The sequence below is a fragment of the Eptesicus fuscus genome, chromosome 12 (assembly GCF_027574615.1).
Source record: "Eptesicus fuscus isolate TK198812 chromosome 12, DD_ASM_mEF_20220401, whole genome shotgun sequence".
In the NCBI taxonomy this organism is placed as follows: domain Eukaryota; kingdom Metazoa; phylum Chordata; class Mammalia; order Chiroptera; family Vespertilionidae; genus Eptesicus; species Eptesicus fuscus.
Genome location: NC_072484.1, coordinates 23,290,069 through 23,306,286, shown reverse-complemented (window position 1 = coordinate 23,306,286; position 16,218 = coordinate 23,290,069). Strand labels below are relative to the sequence as shown.

Genomic DNA, 16,218 nt, shown 5'->3' with positions numbered 1-16,218 from the left:
TTCCCTCACTCTTTTCCAGTTTGGTTCTGAGATCCTTCCCTCAATTAACCACATGCACAAGAATCTCCTTCAAAGGCTCTGCTTCTAGGAAACCCAATCTAAGACAATGGGAAAGAGCCTGGTGTCATGGAAGGACAGCAAGGGAGGCTGGTATGGCTGAAGCACAGGGAGCAAGAGTGTGAGGTGTGAGGGTACATATGGGGGAAGGGGACAGCTGAAGGAAACTTACGCAGGATAGATGAAAAGCTTAGATTTCACTTAAAGGACAATGGGTGGACTTTGGAAAGTAATTTAGGTATTCCAGTGCTCTCCAGTTGTGGTGTGGAAAATGAGCTATGGGGCAGTTGAGGCAGAAAACCTTCTTGACCAAAAATTGTAATATTAGAGCTAAGAAATAATAGTGCCTTGAATTTAAAAAAAAAAAGGTGGTGAAGCAGGTGAGCAGGGGCTGGATTTGGAAGATATTCTAGAAGTAGAGTAAGTACTTCCTATTAAATTGGATATGGCAGAGTTAAGAAATCTTTGTAGGTTTGAGAAGTCAGGCAAATGGCTAGAAGTGGTAGGAATAGTACTTGCTTTATGGGATGCCTTGGAAATTTCTCAAATGGGTTGTCTACATTTAATTCCAGCTTCTTCATTGGAGGAAGCTAATATAGTTTTGAATTAAAATGATACAAAATTGTAATTAGGGGAATGTCACAAAATCATTTAATTGTGTTTCTCTCCATGAAGGCTTCTCTATAACTGTTCATATTTAAGGGTATTCGCTCCTCCTTGCTCTTTCTATTTCTTTACCACCCCTGGCATGACTTTGATCAGAAATTCCTTTTAAGCTGGGAAAAGGCAATTCCATGGCTCCCTGCTTTCTTCTGGGCAGGCAACTTTGTACATGGCTTACTGCCATAGCAATGCCTTGATTAAGCAAAGGCCAAAGAGCCATGCACCATCAGGGAGGGGAGAACTCCATTCCCTGCTTGCTCTCAATTCCAAGCGGATGTGAGTGGGAAAGAAAGTGTGGAGTGACTGTTTGTGTGAGAATGATTACCTTTCCCTCCGGAGAGCCTGTTGGAATATGGAATAGATTAAGATACTCGGAAGCTGTGAATGCCGCAGATCATGCCCAGAGGGGTGGTGATCATCCCAAGGGCTCAGGCCTCCCTGATTTCAGGGTGAGGCATGGAATTAGCAGGAGGCCCTGGATGGGGAATCTAGGCTCCTCATGGAGGAAGAGAACTTTTATTTTTTCTTCTTTGTTCACAAGAGAGATCCCCCTCCAGCCCCCTCCCCTCCCCCCCAGTGGGAGGTGGGACTCATATATAGCCAACAATTGATTAACTCTTTTTAACTTTCCTTACTCAGGGAGGGCAATGTTAGCATCAGTGTCTTCCAGGGGCGGGTCCCTCACAGAGTACTTTGGGAGCTGGGGTGCCATGACTAGGAAAGAAGATCCAGTTACTCGCACTAAAAAGAAAAGTGAGTCTTGACCACAGACAGATGCTTAACTAACTCACAAATAATTGAAAGGACAGAGTCCACATGCGCTTTTTAATTGATGGAAGTAAAGCATTTAGAGTGTGAACAATAAGTGGAAAAGAGGTCACCGCTTTCCTTAATCCACTATGCCCAAGCCAGACACCCCCGTCACTTCCTGCTTCATGCAATGCTATTGTGCCTTGACTTGCAGCCAAAATAAGTACTTAATTTTCTGTCGCTAGGTGTACAAGCAATGTTTGTCTAATTTTGGGTGATGTCTGTGTCTGTTATCAGGGCCTTGCACAGTGTAAACTTTAGGAGGACAAGAGGCAACATTCAGTGCCAAGCACAGAAGTAGGTGCAACTTGGCTGCTTTGGGTCCGTCAGGATCTGGCTTTGTCCCCTCTCTCCAGTTGTTGCCGCAGCCAGGTAAAATCATCTGCTTTTGCCTGCAGGCCTGTTTTGCCTTAGACTGACACCAGTTGCTGCCCCCAGCAAGAATCACAGAAGAAGCTTCCTAAAAGTTGTGCAAAGTTGTTCCTTGTGTCACTCTGATTCTGCTTTAGCTAAGTAGAGCTTGAGGAGTCAGTGGGCCACACTTAGAAGAATGTCCGGCAGGTGGCTGGGTGTTTGCAGGTATTAGATGTGTTCTGAAATTTTGGAGTGAGTCCAAAGTAGTGATATACTTCTGGGAAACACACTGTGAGGATGGGAGCCAATGAGCAGCCTCATGGGATAAAGATAGTACAATGAGCAGAAAATAGGCCAAGACTGGTATTTTGGGGAACATTCTCTATTAAGTGATGGACAATGAATAACAGGAGAAACCCCGAAGGACACTTGAAATGAGCAGTAGGAAAAGGTGGAAGGAGACCAACATCACAGAAACCAAGGAAGACAAGCGTTCATGCTGAGAGGTGAGAGTGCTGCTGGAAATGCAAGCAAGAGGGGCAGCAAACCAAGGCCTTTGATTTTGTTTGACGTTTGTGAAGGTAATTTCAAAAGACAGGAGAGAGGAAGAGCCAAGATGCATGAGACCAAGGAATAAGTCTCCCATGTATTTGGTGTCTTCTAAACTTCATGCTGGATGGCAGACAATATCTTATTTTATTGAGGGGAAGAGAGAGAACCGGAAGCAGCAGACTTGGAGGGAGATTGGTATGACAAGGAAGGAGAGGTGTAGATCAAGAGGGGGTGTTGTTGTCTATTTCTTTTTGGATGGGAATATTGGAGCTCGTGTTTAGGAATTGGATAAGTAGCTGGTGAGGAGAGGGAAAATAGAGACCATAGTCATGAGAGGGAGGGTCCAGCATCATAGGAGGCAGGTGAAGGGGTTAACCTGCCCATGTGGCAGAGAAAGTTTCTTCCAAGATGGGCGGGAAGGAAGAAAGTTTCAGTGATGATCCAAAGAAAACTGAAAGAGCTGGGAGGAAACTTGTGGGAGTTCTCATCAGATGTTCTCAATTTTCCCAGGGAAGTAGGTGGAGAGGTCATCTTTGAGAGTGAAAGGGCAGGGGAAGAAATAGACCTGGAGGAGAATGAAGGAAAGGGGGAAGGTTGTGGTGGTGAATTCCATGACAGGAAGTACTCTGTGGGTGATGAAAAGGGTTGCAGCCCTGCACTGAGCCCAGCTACTAAGGTCCCCCTTCTCTGTTTACTCGGCCCCACCCCCCTTTGGCTCTGTTGCTGACAAGGACCAGGAGAGTCTTTACATGCTCAGAGATTTATTGAAAGAAGAGGAGATAGTAAAGGGAAAATACCCTCTGAATTGCTTCTAAATAGCCAGGGAAGACTTTACAGAGGAGAAGAGAGTTTAGAAGGGCTTGATCTGAGAACACAGAGAAAGTTTGCACAATAGTAAGGGATCAGATGGGCCTCTCTGGAAACATATCTTTAAGCTTTTTGGGAGAAAGTAGAGAAGCAATTATCCAGTGGATTACCCGAATTCCTCTTTTTACATCATTGTATCACTGCCAGAAGTTGATTTGTAACACAGTTCAGCCACTTTACCGCATCTTACCTCTCAGAAAGGATGGATTGGGGATTTTTCAGGTTACATGTGTTTTTCAACCATCAGCATTAATACTGGTGGATTCTTTTTGTAGCAGTAAGTGTATGTATAATGCTGTATCCAAGCCAGGGAGGAACATTTTATTTGAAGTTTTACTTTCTTAACCATCATCTTGACCTTCAATTTGTAGAGACTTCCTTATTTTCCCCCAGTTTTGGTGGAGAATATCCCAGTCTGGAAATCCATTCACATAACTCTCTCCTATTACACTCTGAAAACAGTAATCTCCATAGATATTTGAGTGTGGTCTGTGCCTCTCAGTTTATCAACTTGAATCTACTTCAGAGAGGGCTCAAGGCAGAGTGTTTTAAAATCACAAGCGATGTTTGGTTTGCTGATAACTGAGCTGAAACAATCAGGACTGGCTATATAATTTGCAGGTCCCGGAGCAAAATGAAAATGTGGGGTCCTTGTTCAAAAATTATTAACAATTTCAAGATGATAATAACAGAGCCTTGAACCAAGTGTGGGGCCCTTCTAAGCACAAGCCCTGTGCAACTGCCTGAGTCACATGCTCATGATGCTGGTCCTGGAAATAACCCAAGGGCAGTCACACAAGTTGCAGAAACCTCACCAACTTTCCCCCTCCCCTGCCTCTCACTACTGAGCTTTAGTTTTGGATACTTGCTCTAAACTCTGAGCCAGGTTCTCTTTTAGCTCTCTCTCCTTTTGGAAAAATAAAATCAGCCCAAGAATTTACTATTATGATTTGCTGCCCTGTGACCAGCCCAGGAGTCTGGACAGAGGGGTTATAATGGGATGGTGTGGCGGACAGAGCAACACATGGGTCAACCTGGGAGTCATGCCCCACTATAGAATCACATGTTGGCTTCTAAGTAATTTTCAATTCTTGCCCAGAAGTGATATCTTAATGGGCAGCCAAAGCAGCAGGTCAAGTTAGGACAGCCTTGTGAGGGTGGGTGTGGTGAGCCCCCTTTGCCATTGGGCACAGGCTTCCAACTGAAAGTAGATATGTGTTCATTTTGTGACCTTATTTACAGTAGGAACACTTTTTCTTTCTCAGTTTTCTGATGGAGAGAATTCTAACACCTGACTATGAAGTTTTGACTTTAATAATTAACAGCTTGATAAATCTCATTTAACTTAAAAGGTTTGGGAGTAGGGGAAAATTATTCATACAGGTGGCTTGGACTTGAGTCTTGGCCTCTCACCTTTCTCCCTGAACAACATGATCTTCAGCAACTGCTCCAGGTTATCCACAAACTACTGGACCCTGGGCTCCATGTAGTTACCCAGCCATGGGACCAGCCGGCCAGCAGCATGGCCATCATCTATGCAGATGCTAGGGGCTCATCTTTCAAATCTCTGTGTTCCACTCCACTAGCATGTGGAGTGGCCTGGCTTCAGAAATGGCTGGGGGTCCGGCAGGCATAGGGTGGATCCAAAATGAAGAGATTATGCAATGCCTGAATGGCTATCTGGCCTTCTACCTAAGATGGTGAGAAGCCTTGGAGGCTGATAATTGGAGACTGGACAACAAAATCTGGAAACACTTGGAGAAGAAGGTACCTCAGGTCAGAGATTAGGGATATTACTTCAAGACCATCGAGGACCTGAGGGCTCAGATCTTTGTAAGTTTTGTGAGCCATGCCCACGTGGTTCTGTAGATTGACAATGCCCGTCTTGCTGCTGATGACTTCAGAGTCAAATATGAGAAGGAGCTGGCCATGAGCTGGTCTGTGGAGGGTGACATCAATGGGCTCTGAAAGGTCACTGATGACACCAATATCACTTGGCTGCCACTGGAGACAGAGATCAAGGCTCTTAAGGAGGGGCTGCTCTTCATGAAGAAGAACTATGAGGAGGAAGTAAATGGTCTACAAAACCAGATTGCCAACTCTGGGTTGATTGTGGAGTTGGATGCTCCCAAATATTAGGACTTCAACAAGATCATGGTGGACATTTGGGCCCAGTAGAAGAACTGAGAGGAGCTAGACAAATACAGGTCCCAGCGGATTGAGGAGAACATCACAGTGGTCACCTTGCAGATTGCTGAGATAGGAGCTGCTCACGAAACTGAGATGTATGGTATTTTCCTTGGAGATTAATCTGGACTCCATGAGAAATTTGAAGGCCAGTTTGGAGAACATAATGAGGGAGGTGGAGATGCGCTATGTCACATAGATGAAACAACTCAATGGGATCCTGTTGTACCTGGCATCAGAGCTGGCCCGACCTGGGCAGAGTGGCAGTACCAGGCTGAGGAGGAGAGGCCCTGCTGAACATCAAGGTCAAATTGGAGGCTGAGATTTCTACCTATTGCAATCTGCTGGAAGAAGGGGTGGACCTCTATCTTAGTGATGCCCTGGACAACAGAAATTCCCTGCAATCCATCCAGAAGACCACCACCTGCAGAATTGTGGACAGCAAAGTGGTATCTGAGGTCAATGACACCAAAGTTCTGAGGTGTTAAGGCAGCAGTAGTGGGGCATCCCTTGGCAAGCAGGTGACCAATAATAAGTTCAGAGATCACTGAAAAAACAAACAAATAATTTTCCGTCCATTAAAGAAGTTTTGTAGCTGCTGGAGGAAACCTATCCAGGCTGTGAAGAACCTATCAGAGGACAGTGAAGTTTCAGGGATTTGAAATTCAAACAACCCCATGGGTTAGAAACCCTGAATGTGCTAAAAATTAGATGCAAACAACTGCACAAGTTCAGAATAAAAAGTAGATCAGAGACCAAATAGAGAAATGAGCATTCGTGGGGAGAATCAACACAATCCGTAGAGGGCTTAACAGTAAGTTCAGGCATATAACATGTGGGGGAGTAGTGGGAACTGGGAGGGTGGGACAAAGAGGACAGAGCCAAAGGGCCAGCCATAAAAATACTTTGGTTACCAAGATAACTTGTTCAACATGTTCTCCTCTTTCCTCTAAGGTATGTGACTGTTGACTGAAGTGGGCATGATGAAAGGTGGAGCAAGAGGAAGTTCTACAGAAAAGAGTGTAAAAACACAGACGTATGCAGTCCTCTAGTTCTGAAGAGGAAATCTTTGCATTTTCTATTTGTGGACTGATAAATAAACTCTTCCAGGGCAAAGATCACTTATTCTATTTTTGTCCTTCTAGTCTATAGCATAGGACATCATTCTCATGCCCTCTTCCCCCCCAACCTTGTTTTATTACTGAGTCATAATTTGGATATTGTAAAATTCACAGATTTGAAGACTAAGCTTGAGGAATTGCTATATATGTATATACCTGTGTAACCACCACCTGGATCAAGATGGAGACCTTTTCTATTACTCCAGTAAGTTTGTTTGAACTCCATTCCTAGTCAATGCCTATTTGTCTTTCCTTACTCATGTAAATGGAATCAGAGAGCATATAGTCTTGAACGTCTGGTTTATCCTGCTTGTCATTATGCCTGAAGATTCATCCTTATTATTGGGGATAGCAGTAGTTCATTCTTTTACATTGCTGAGTAGTATTCCATTGTAGGACTGTACCATGATATGTTTATTCATTCTCCTGCTTAGGCATTTGGGTTGTTCCCATGTGTGGGGTATATGAATAAATCTACTATGAACTGTCTTTTTGTTGTTGTTGTTGACATATACTCTCATGTCTCTTGATGTCCTCTTTTTTGAAATATTTTTCTTCTTTTGTCACCCAGGGTGTGACTTTTTATTTATCTTCTTCCTATTTCACTGACTTAACTTTCTTCATGTCCTCTGCTGTTTTTTTCTTATTTCCTCAACTTCTAAATGTTGGGCTTTCCCACCCAACCAGTTCAGACCTTGGTCTTCTTCTTCATCTAGATCCACATTCTGTGTTATCTTCTTCAGTCTTGTGACTTTAAGTACCACCTCATAATGCCCATACTTACATCTTTAGCCCAGATCTCTCACTTAAACTCCAAATTGATATATTTAAATGTCTTTCAATATCCATACTTGGATATTTAACAGGTTATCTCAAACTTTTTAAGACAGAAATTGGCCTTCTAATCTAACCCTCACAATCTGATCTACCTCTGGCTTTCCCTATCTCAGTGTGGCAACTCCACCCTCCTAGGGGCTAAAGTTAAAACACTTGAAACAATAATCAACACTTCTCTTTTTCTCTTACCTCCCATTCAATTCACCAGCAAATCCTGTGGAAGCTACCTTCAAATTATACCTTGAATAATCATTTCACCACATCCATCATCCCAAGACTGATATCCTGCTTCAGCCTTTGTCCCCCACTACAATCTTTCCTTCACAAAGAAGCCAGAATAATCCCCTTTAGAAGCAGAAGCCAAATCAGGTCATTTTTCTGCTCAGAATCCTCCAATGACATCTCATCTTACTCAGAGTCAAAGTCAAGTCCTTTACTATGGCTTATAAGGCCCTGAGTGAATTCCTATCTGTATCCTCTATGCCTTCTCTTCCTAGTCTTTCCCCCTTGCCCACACTGCTCTAGACATGCTGGTTTCCTTGACATTCTGTGACCAAGCCAAATATGTTTCCAGGAACTTTGCCCTTGCTGCTTGCTCTCTCTGTAATGGTAACCCCAGATACCTGCATAGCTTACTCCTTTCCTGTCTGCAGGTGTCTATCAGAGAGCATTATGGAGAATTCCTCTGAGCACCTTCTTTAATGCACTAACTCATCCTTACTCCATGCCATGGGAAAGGATGTACCATATGTTGATGTCTTTTACAGAGACTTCCTTAAGAATTACCCTTTATCCGTAAAAACAAGCATTTTAAAGAAACAAACGTTTCTCTCAAATTAGCTAATAATGTCAAGGAGATTACATTTATGTTTATTCTTCACTGTGCTCAGCCCAGGGATGTTAATATATTTCATAAGTAGGGTTTAGTGAATCATAGAAAAAATGAATATCTTAATTAAAGCATCTGTGAAGAAGTAGTGATGTTACTGAAGGGACTGTGGTTTTTAGCCAGTGGTTCTCAACCTTTTTAATGCCACGACCCTTTAATACAGTTCCTCATGTTGTGGTGACCCCCCCAACCATAAAATTATTTTTGTTGCTACTTCATAACTGTAATTTTGCTACTGTTATGAATCGTAATGTAAATATCTGTGTTTTCTGATAGTCTTAGGCGACCCTGCCAGCGGTTCTCAACCTGTGGGTTATGACCCACAGGTTGAGAACTGCTGCTGTAGAGCCTAAGACCATCGGAAAACACATATTTTTACATTACGATTCATTAACAGTAGCAAAATTACAGTTATGAAGTAGCAACAAAAATAATTTTATGGTTGGGGGTCACCACAACATGAGGAACTGTATTAAAGGGTCGTGGCATTAAAAAGGTTGAGAACCACTGTTAGCAGTTACATGTCATGTAATCTTGAGCAAGTAGGTTGCTAGCCCTTTCTGAGGCTCATTTTTTGCATCTTTAAAGTGAGGGTAGTAATCCTATATAATAAAAGCCTAATATGCTAAGTGTCCAGTTGTCCGGTCATTTGTTCAACCAATCAAAGCATAATATACTAATGATATGGTAAGGCTGCTCAACTGCTCGCTATGATGTGCACTGACCACCAGGGGCAGACTATCCAACTGGTAGGTTAGCTTGCTGCTGGGGTCTGGCCCATCGGGACTGAGAGAGAAGGGCCAGACATGCCCTGGAGCCCTCCTACAGTCCCTCCCTGGCTGGACAACCTCCTGCATCCATTTCCGGCCCTGATTGTGCACCCATGGGGTCCCTCAGACTGGCCTGCACCCTCTAGCAATCCGGGACACCTTGGGGATGTCAGAGAGCTGGTTTCAGCCCGATCCCACAGACCAGGCTGAGAGACCCCACTGGTGCATGAATTCGTGCACTGGGCCTCTAGTTCTTTTATAATTGCCTCAAAGGTGAATTCAGCATGAGTATTTAAAACAGACTGACATTTGAGGTTACAGGTATCTTTTTGGAGAGCATTAATTTGGATGCTACATAAAACCACATATAAACTATAAGATGCAGTACAAAATATAATATTAAAGTATTAAGGTATTGAGGAATTGTAATCCTGGACATTTCTATCTGTGGATGTCTCTATTTACACAAGTTTATTCTCAGTCATTCCAATGGTGTATGTCTGAGGGCAATGTGATTATTACGTGAAGTCTCCAGTCTTCTGGAACCTTCTGTTACATGCCTCTGGTCTTCACAAAGCGATCATTAACTTCCAGGTGGCCTCCCATTCTGACTCGGGCAATGGGCCAATTCCTTGATTCTATCTCACAATGTAACTTCCAAAGTAAATGTCTATTAAGCCTTTGTGTAAACATTCCAGGCCTGTAGCAAAGTCAACTGAACATAAATCACCCAACGAAAGGGCTGCAGGAAAATGAATGTGTAAGTTTGAAAAATGAAATAATACAGCACAGTTTGGTTGTGGATCTCTGGCCTCAGTTACCTCAACTAAGACTTTTTCTGGTCTATATCAGAGATCATCCACAGAGGTGGTGGTTTTCGGTCACTCCAGTAGCTCTGCCCAAATATAGAGAAAATAAGCCTTCCCATACAAAAAGACAAGAAGATGCCTATTTACAAATGGGCTTAACCATCTTCTAAATGAAAACCACATTCTACCACCTCCTCATCACCAACTGTATCTTGTTCCTGTTTCAAAGGTTTGGCTGGAAATCAAAGAGAGTGGCTGTGATAAGTTTTGTTGTTTTCCTTTGGTATTTCGTTTTTATTTAGAAATGGATGGTGCATGAAAGTTCTAGCTTTTATAAGTTGATTTTGGATTTTTTTCCTTTGGAAGGAAGGGTGAAAAGATGAAATAAAAGCTCTTTTGGAGAAGTGAATGGAGTGAAGGGCAGGTATTTGGCAAAATTAAGGAACTTGGTTTGATTCCAGCCTGAGCGGCTTAGGTGTGCATTATGTCTCTCAAGTGTTAGCTTATCAACTTGACTTTTTCCAAAAATAGTTGCTCCAAACTTGACTTTTTAAAAAAATATGACCCAGGAAGCATATGTGTGGAGCTACTCCTATGCAGAGGACTCAGTCAACCTTTTTGAAGGTAGACATTTTCAAATAGGTTCTCACATTTTTAGAGTAGAACACTTCAGCTCAGAAAATCCTTTCCCTTCCACATACCTAGCAGAGCCTAAAAAAATTCCTTTTATGCCCTAGTCAGTTTGGCTAAGTGGATAGAGCATTGGCCCAGGTTTGATTCTGGTCAAGGGCACATATTTCAGTTGCAGGCTCAATCCCTGGCCCTAGTCGGGGCACATGTAGGAGGCAACCCAATCAATGTGTCTCTCTCACATTGATGTTTCTCTCTCTGTCTCTCCCATTCCATTCCCCCCTCTCTAAAAATCAATGGAAAAATATCATCAGGTGAGGATTAATAACAACAAACAAATGACTTGTACTTTACTGATCAAAATATGTTGTCAACATTCTTCTTTTTTCCCACCTGTTGGAAACCAATGTAGAAGAACAAAAACTCACCCAAAGAGATTTTGATGGTATGTGAGGGTGTCATAATTTGATAAGTTTTGGGACAAGTTACTAGGAAATATCACACAGTATCCTTCTCCAGAAGGTAACTCAGTTTATGTTTCCTTGGTTGGGTTCCTTTGGCTTTGGTTCTGTCTAAATGCATAAGATGAACAAGGACCTCGAAGACTTCATTGTGTTCCTGAGTCACTGATGTCATTGCCCTGTTCATTCCTTTGTCCATACCAGAAGGTCACTTGCAGATGGCTCTAGGATATGCTGGTGGCTTCCTGCATCTTTTAGCTCAAAGACATTTGGTCCTGTGGGGCTGTTCCTCCTATGCATGGGGCTGGCTGGAAGTCTTCATTGAGGGGTCACTGCCCCAGAAGCACCCCAGGAAGTTGGCAGATAAATTCCCCAGGTGCCTCCTCCCTCAGAGGGACATTTCTGAGGTGTGTGGTGTGTTTTGTAAAGTCACTCTGAGGGTCCCCAGTGGGATTGTGTTCAGTTGTCCACAGTGGTAACTTGCTCATAAACACACCCTTAATTGCTTCCTTTCCTTTCTTGCCTTGACTAGCTACTTGCACCCAAATATTTGTCTCAGGTTCTGCTTCTGAGGAAACCCAAACAAAGACAGTGTATGACCTCTTCACTTATAGAATTGCTTAGGCCAGATGTAGAATCTGCTGAGCCTTTATTTCCTCATCTCTAATATTTTAATAATATTAATAATCTATACTAATAAAAGGGTAATATGCTAATTAGACCAGACACCTTCTGGATGTCCTTCCAGACAAAGCCACAGTGGCAGGGGCTGAGGCAGAGGCAGTTAGGGACAGTCAGGCAGGTAGGCAGAGTGGTTAGGGGCAATCAGGCAGTTAGGCAGAGTGGTTAGGGGCAATCAGGCAGCAGGCAGGTGAGCGATTAGGAGCCTGTGGTCCCAGATTGTGAGAGGGATGTCCAACTGTAGGATCGGGCCTAAACTGGCAGTCGGACATCCCCCGAGGGGTCCCGAATTGGAGAGGATGCAGGCCAGGTTGAGGGACCCCCCCACCCCCTGTGCATGAATTTTGTGCACCAGGCCTCTAGTAATAATAATAATAATAATAATAATAATAATAATAATAATAATAATAATAAATTAGTTTAGTATTCACTATGTACCAGACATAATTCCAAATGCCATATACTGTATATAAAATTAACTCTGTGAGGTGTGTATGATGAGTACCTACATTTTGCAGGTAAGAAAATGGAGGCACGGGGAGGGGCAGGTGATTTGCTCAGTCTCACAAAGCCATTAAGTTTACAAGCTGTAACTCAAACTCAGGCAGCTGCAACCAGCATTCCTAACTACTGAACCATCCTATCCACCCCTTGAGAATCAAATAAAAAAATAAACATGAGGGTGACAAGAAAAAAGTAGTTCTATAGAAATGAGAGGGCTGATTGTTACTAAAACCTTCCCAAGGTCTTCCTTCTATGCCTCCTGAGTGTTGAGAGGATTTTTAGCAAAAGTAAAGGCTGGCTCCACATTCTCTCCAGTTACTGAAAGCTGCTTCCAAATGACTAGAATTTAGTGTAAAAGGATATTATATTCCATTTCCTAAACACTGCTTGTTTTTCAGAGCTATCATGAAGAAGTCTATTGTCAAGGTTAGGGAGGTTTCATTGCAGTGGATCTTAAGAGGCATTGGGGCAGCTGATACACTGAGGTGTCATTAAGAATTATATCACCACCGAAGGATAATCTTGCTGCAGACAAGATTGCTTTGGGCGTGTGCTCCAGTGTAGGTGCCAAAAATGCTAAGACTTGGAGAAAGGAGAGGAGAAAGTAGAGCTACTTCCTCTTGCTGCTTGGAAGGGAGACAGAAAATCATCAGGAAATGCTCATTTCTTCTCTCGGGATCTTTCAGGGACCTCCCACCTGCACAGGATGATTGTTTTTTGCATTGGTCAGGAATGACTTGTCAGAAGATGAAAGGCAAGTGACCAAGAGTCCAGTTCATCACAGCTCCCGAGGAGCTGCTGGCTGCTCTGAGGTGGAAGATGGTGTAGGAAAGGCATGGGGACAGGTGTGATGCCAGCCACATGGTTGACAGTTTCCCTGCTAGAGCAGCTCCAGCGTGAGCAGTCGGGAGCTAGAGGCCTGTACAAAGCAACAGCAAAGAGGAATTTTGCCTTTTCTTGACCGTCTTCAGCTAGGCTCTTTTTTTGAGAGTCATAAAGGTGGTCATGATTTGACAGGCAAAATGGAAGGGATCTGTTCTACACTGGGCCTGGGAAAAACTCCTCAGGTATTGCAAAGGCACAGATGTGGGGACAAGCAATTTAGAATCCTGAACTTTTCCTTGGCCCTCAACGTTTAAGTGTTGGGTACAGTCGACGATGGAGTTGACCTTAGTTGACTTGGTGTTTTAAGGAACTGTCTTAGGGCTTGGCATACTGCCACCCTTCCCAGGAAGATGGGGGAATAAACACCATTAGAAGGTTGATAAGTGTTTGTTTTCCTTTGGCATTAGGGCTAAGAAAAATAAAGTGGGGAGGGTATCAGGTCCTGGAGTAAGCCTTTAAAAGGTTCCCCCTTTTGATTCTTTTATGATTGTCTATTTATAATGGCAACAATCACAACAGAGAGAAAAAGACTTCAATCACCACTGGGACACATTTTGTCAAAATTATTTAAGTACTTTTTATATATGAGCAAGAAGCATTATCTTTTATTATGTCTTTAGGCCAGCAAGGGGGAGTTGTGTGTATAAACCAAGGTGTTGCTGTGGCCTGTTGTCTTTTTTTAAATCCCTGGAAAGAATCACCAAGAAGGATGCTTCTGTTAACTCTGTCTGCCAGGCAGTGTGCACCAGAGGAAAGAGGCCTTTCTAAAATCCATTAAAGATGATTCATTACTATTGGTCTTACACATACTGTGTTTTATTACTTAAGTGCATAAATCATACATTGACAACTAATTGTATGTGCCATACTATTTTAGACCCTGGTAGGACTAGAGAGGTACAAGATGTGATTATTATTCCCAAGGAAAGTTCAATTTAACTAGGGAGATAAGACTATCATGTATGCAATAGTTAGAAACTACAAAAAAGCATATGATTAAGTAGTGAGCTATGGAGTACAGCCTAAAGGTGCTGTGATACTCTTAGTTATGACACAAGAGGTATCATGGAGGCAGCAAAGCTTGAGACAAGTTTTGGAGGACAGAACAGATTGAGGAGGAGGGGAGAAAGTCTGGATTAGAAGAATGGCATTCACAAAAGCGCAGAGGTGACAATGCATATATATGTCTGCAAATAGAGGGTTTGGGCAAATGAAGAGTGAGCAAGAATATGAAAGAGAACAGGGCCAGAGTAGGAAGATAGGACTTACATCATGCATTTACCTTCCTCTCAGTGCTACTGCAAGTCTACACTAGATCACTCTGTTTTGTCCATTTGCTTATTGTCATTTTTTAAAAGAGTAATTTGTGTAAATAGGTGACATCTTCTGTCTATGTTTGGGTTTCCCCAGAGGCAGACCCTGAAACAGGGAATACAGGGCAGGTGATCTTAGGAAATTCTAGTAGGGAATTAGAAAAGTGAGTCCAGGAGGTAAAGGAAGGCAATAAGGGGTGTGTTATCAAAATATTTACCAATGTGGACAACTGGAACTTAATCCCCCTAGGGAACAAGGGGATTCAGTGTAGAGGATGCCTCAGAGTGGTCTCACTTGAGGGGTGAGGGAGTTGGTATATTTATCCACCAATTTCCTTCAGTCATTGGTTCAAGGCTGATTTTGAGGGCTTTCCCTTTTGTTCCATAAAAAAAAGCCCATTAAACAGAAGTTGTAGGTGTCTGCAATAGGCAATCTTGGTCCTAATATGTCAGCATTTTTTTAGACTGAAACTTAGAGCCCCTGTGCCTTCATCAGCTCAGGCTGCTAGAACAACCAAAACTTAGTTCTCACAGTTTTAGAGACTGGAAGTCCAAGACCAGGGTGCCAGCATGGTCAGGGTCTGGCGAGGGCCCTCTTCCAGGTTGCAGACTGCAGACTTTGTGTTGTATCCTCATGGTGAAAAGCAAAGGATGAGAGAGCGATCTTCAGTCCATTTTATAAGGACACTAATTCCTTTGTGAGTTCTCCGCCTTCATGACCTAATCACTTCCTAAAGGCCCCAACCTCCAAATACCATCATATTGGGATTAGGGTTTCAACATATGATTTTTTTTTCTTTTTTCGTTGAGGATCATGCCCATTCAGTCTAATGCACTGTGTTTCATATCCTCTAATGAAGGAAAAGTCACCCTGGAATATATTTTAAAATCCTGTTTATCTCTTCTTTTTCTTTTCATGTGTTACTATGCTCGACTGCAAAGCAACATTTTAGAAGACAAATTGTTTTAGAGCACATTTTAGAAGACAAATTGTTCAGTTTGAGATGTGAATGGAAGCACGAGGAAGAGTTTTAGTTATAATAGGACTCCACCTGGGCTGGTTTATTTCTAGTCCAAAGAGTTTCCAACACAGCTGTGAGGGAGATTAATAAATATGACAATGACTCAAATTGGAAGGAGCCAGAGTAATGATTCTAGTTTGGGCCCTGGGTTTTCAGTGGAGAATGTATGTTAGTGAACTGAGCTCATGTTTCAATTTTCATGGGGAAACCAAGATGGCCTTATTAAAAGTCTGCAAACAAAATATCCACCCATCGTATACTCCCACCCTCAACACATATCCCTTCCCTTGCCCTTCATGTCATGCATTTCCACAGGCTAGTTAGAAAATATCAATTTAATCAGGGATTTAACTAAGTAATTTATTTTTTCTCTCTATCTGTAGCAACTCTCTATGCCAGCTGGATTATGATCCAATGAGAGAGAGAGGTCAATTAAAGGGAAGCCACAGTAGAGAAAGCATTTAAGAACAACGTTCTTTCTTTCTTAATAAATTTTAATTTTTAAAATTTGCTTTGGGTTTTGTTCAGTTAATAAAGAGAAGAATAAATAAGAAAGGAAAATCAAATAACATTGTGTTTTTTCATATGCCTTGATGGAATCCTGGAATTGGAAGAAATCTTGAAAGGCCATTTTGATGTTCTTGACTTTTCATCCATATTTGTTGAGTTGGTTAAAGCTGTATTCTATATGAAGAATAGACAGATGACATGCAGAGATTTTCAAACTCCCTTAATAATTTAGTATTTGTCCAGTCATCCATCCATCCATTCATCCATCCACCCATTCATTTTCTCACCATTAGAAA

General features: G+C 42.5%; 1 pseudogene; it reads left to right on the top strand.

The window, feature by feature from the left end:
- Positions 1–4,733: 4,733 nt before the first annotated feature.
- On the top strand, positions 4,734–5,978 carry LOC114231437 (keratin, type I cytoskeletal 18-like; annotated as a pseudogene).
- Positions 5,979–16,218: the final 10,240 nt, after the last annotated feature.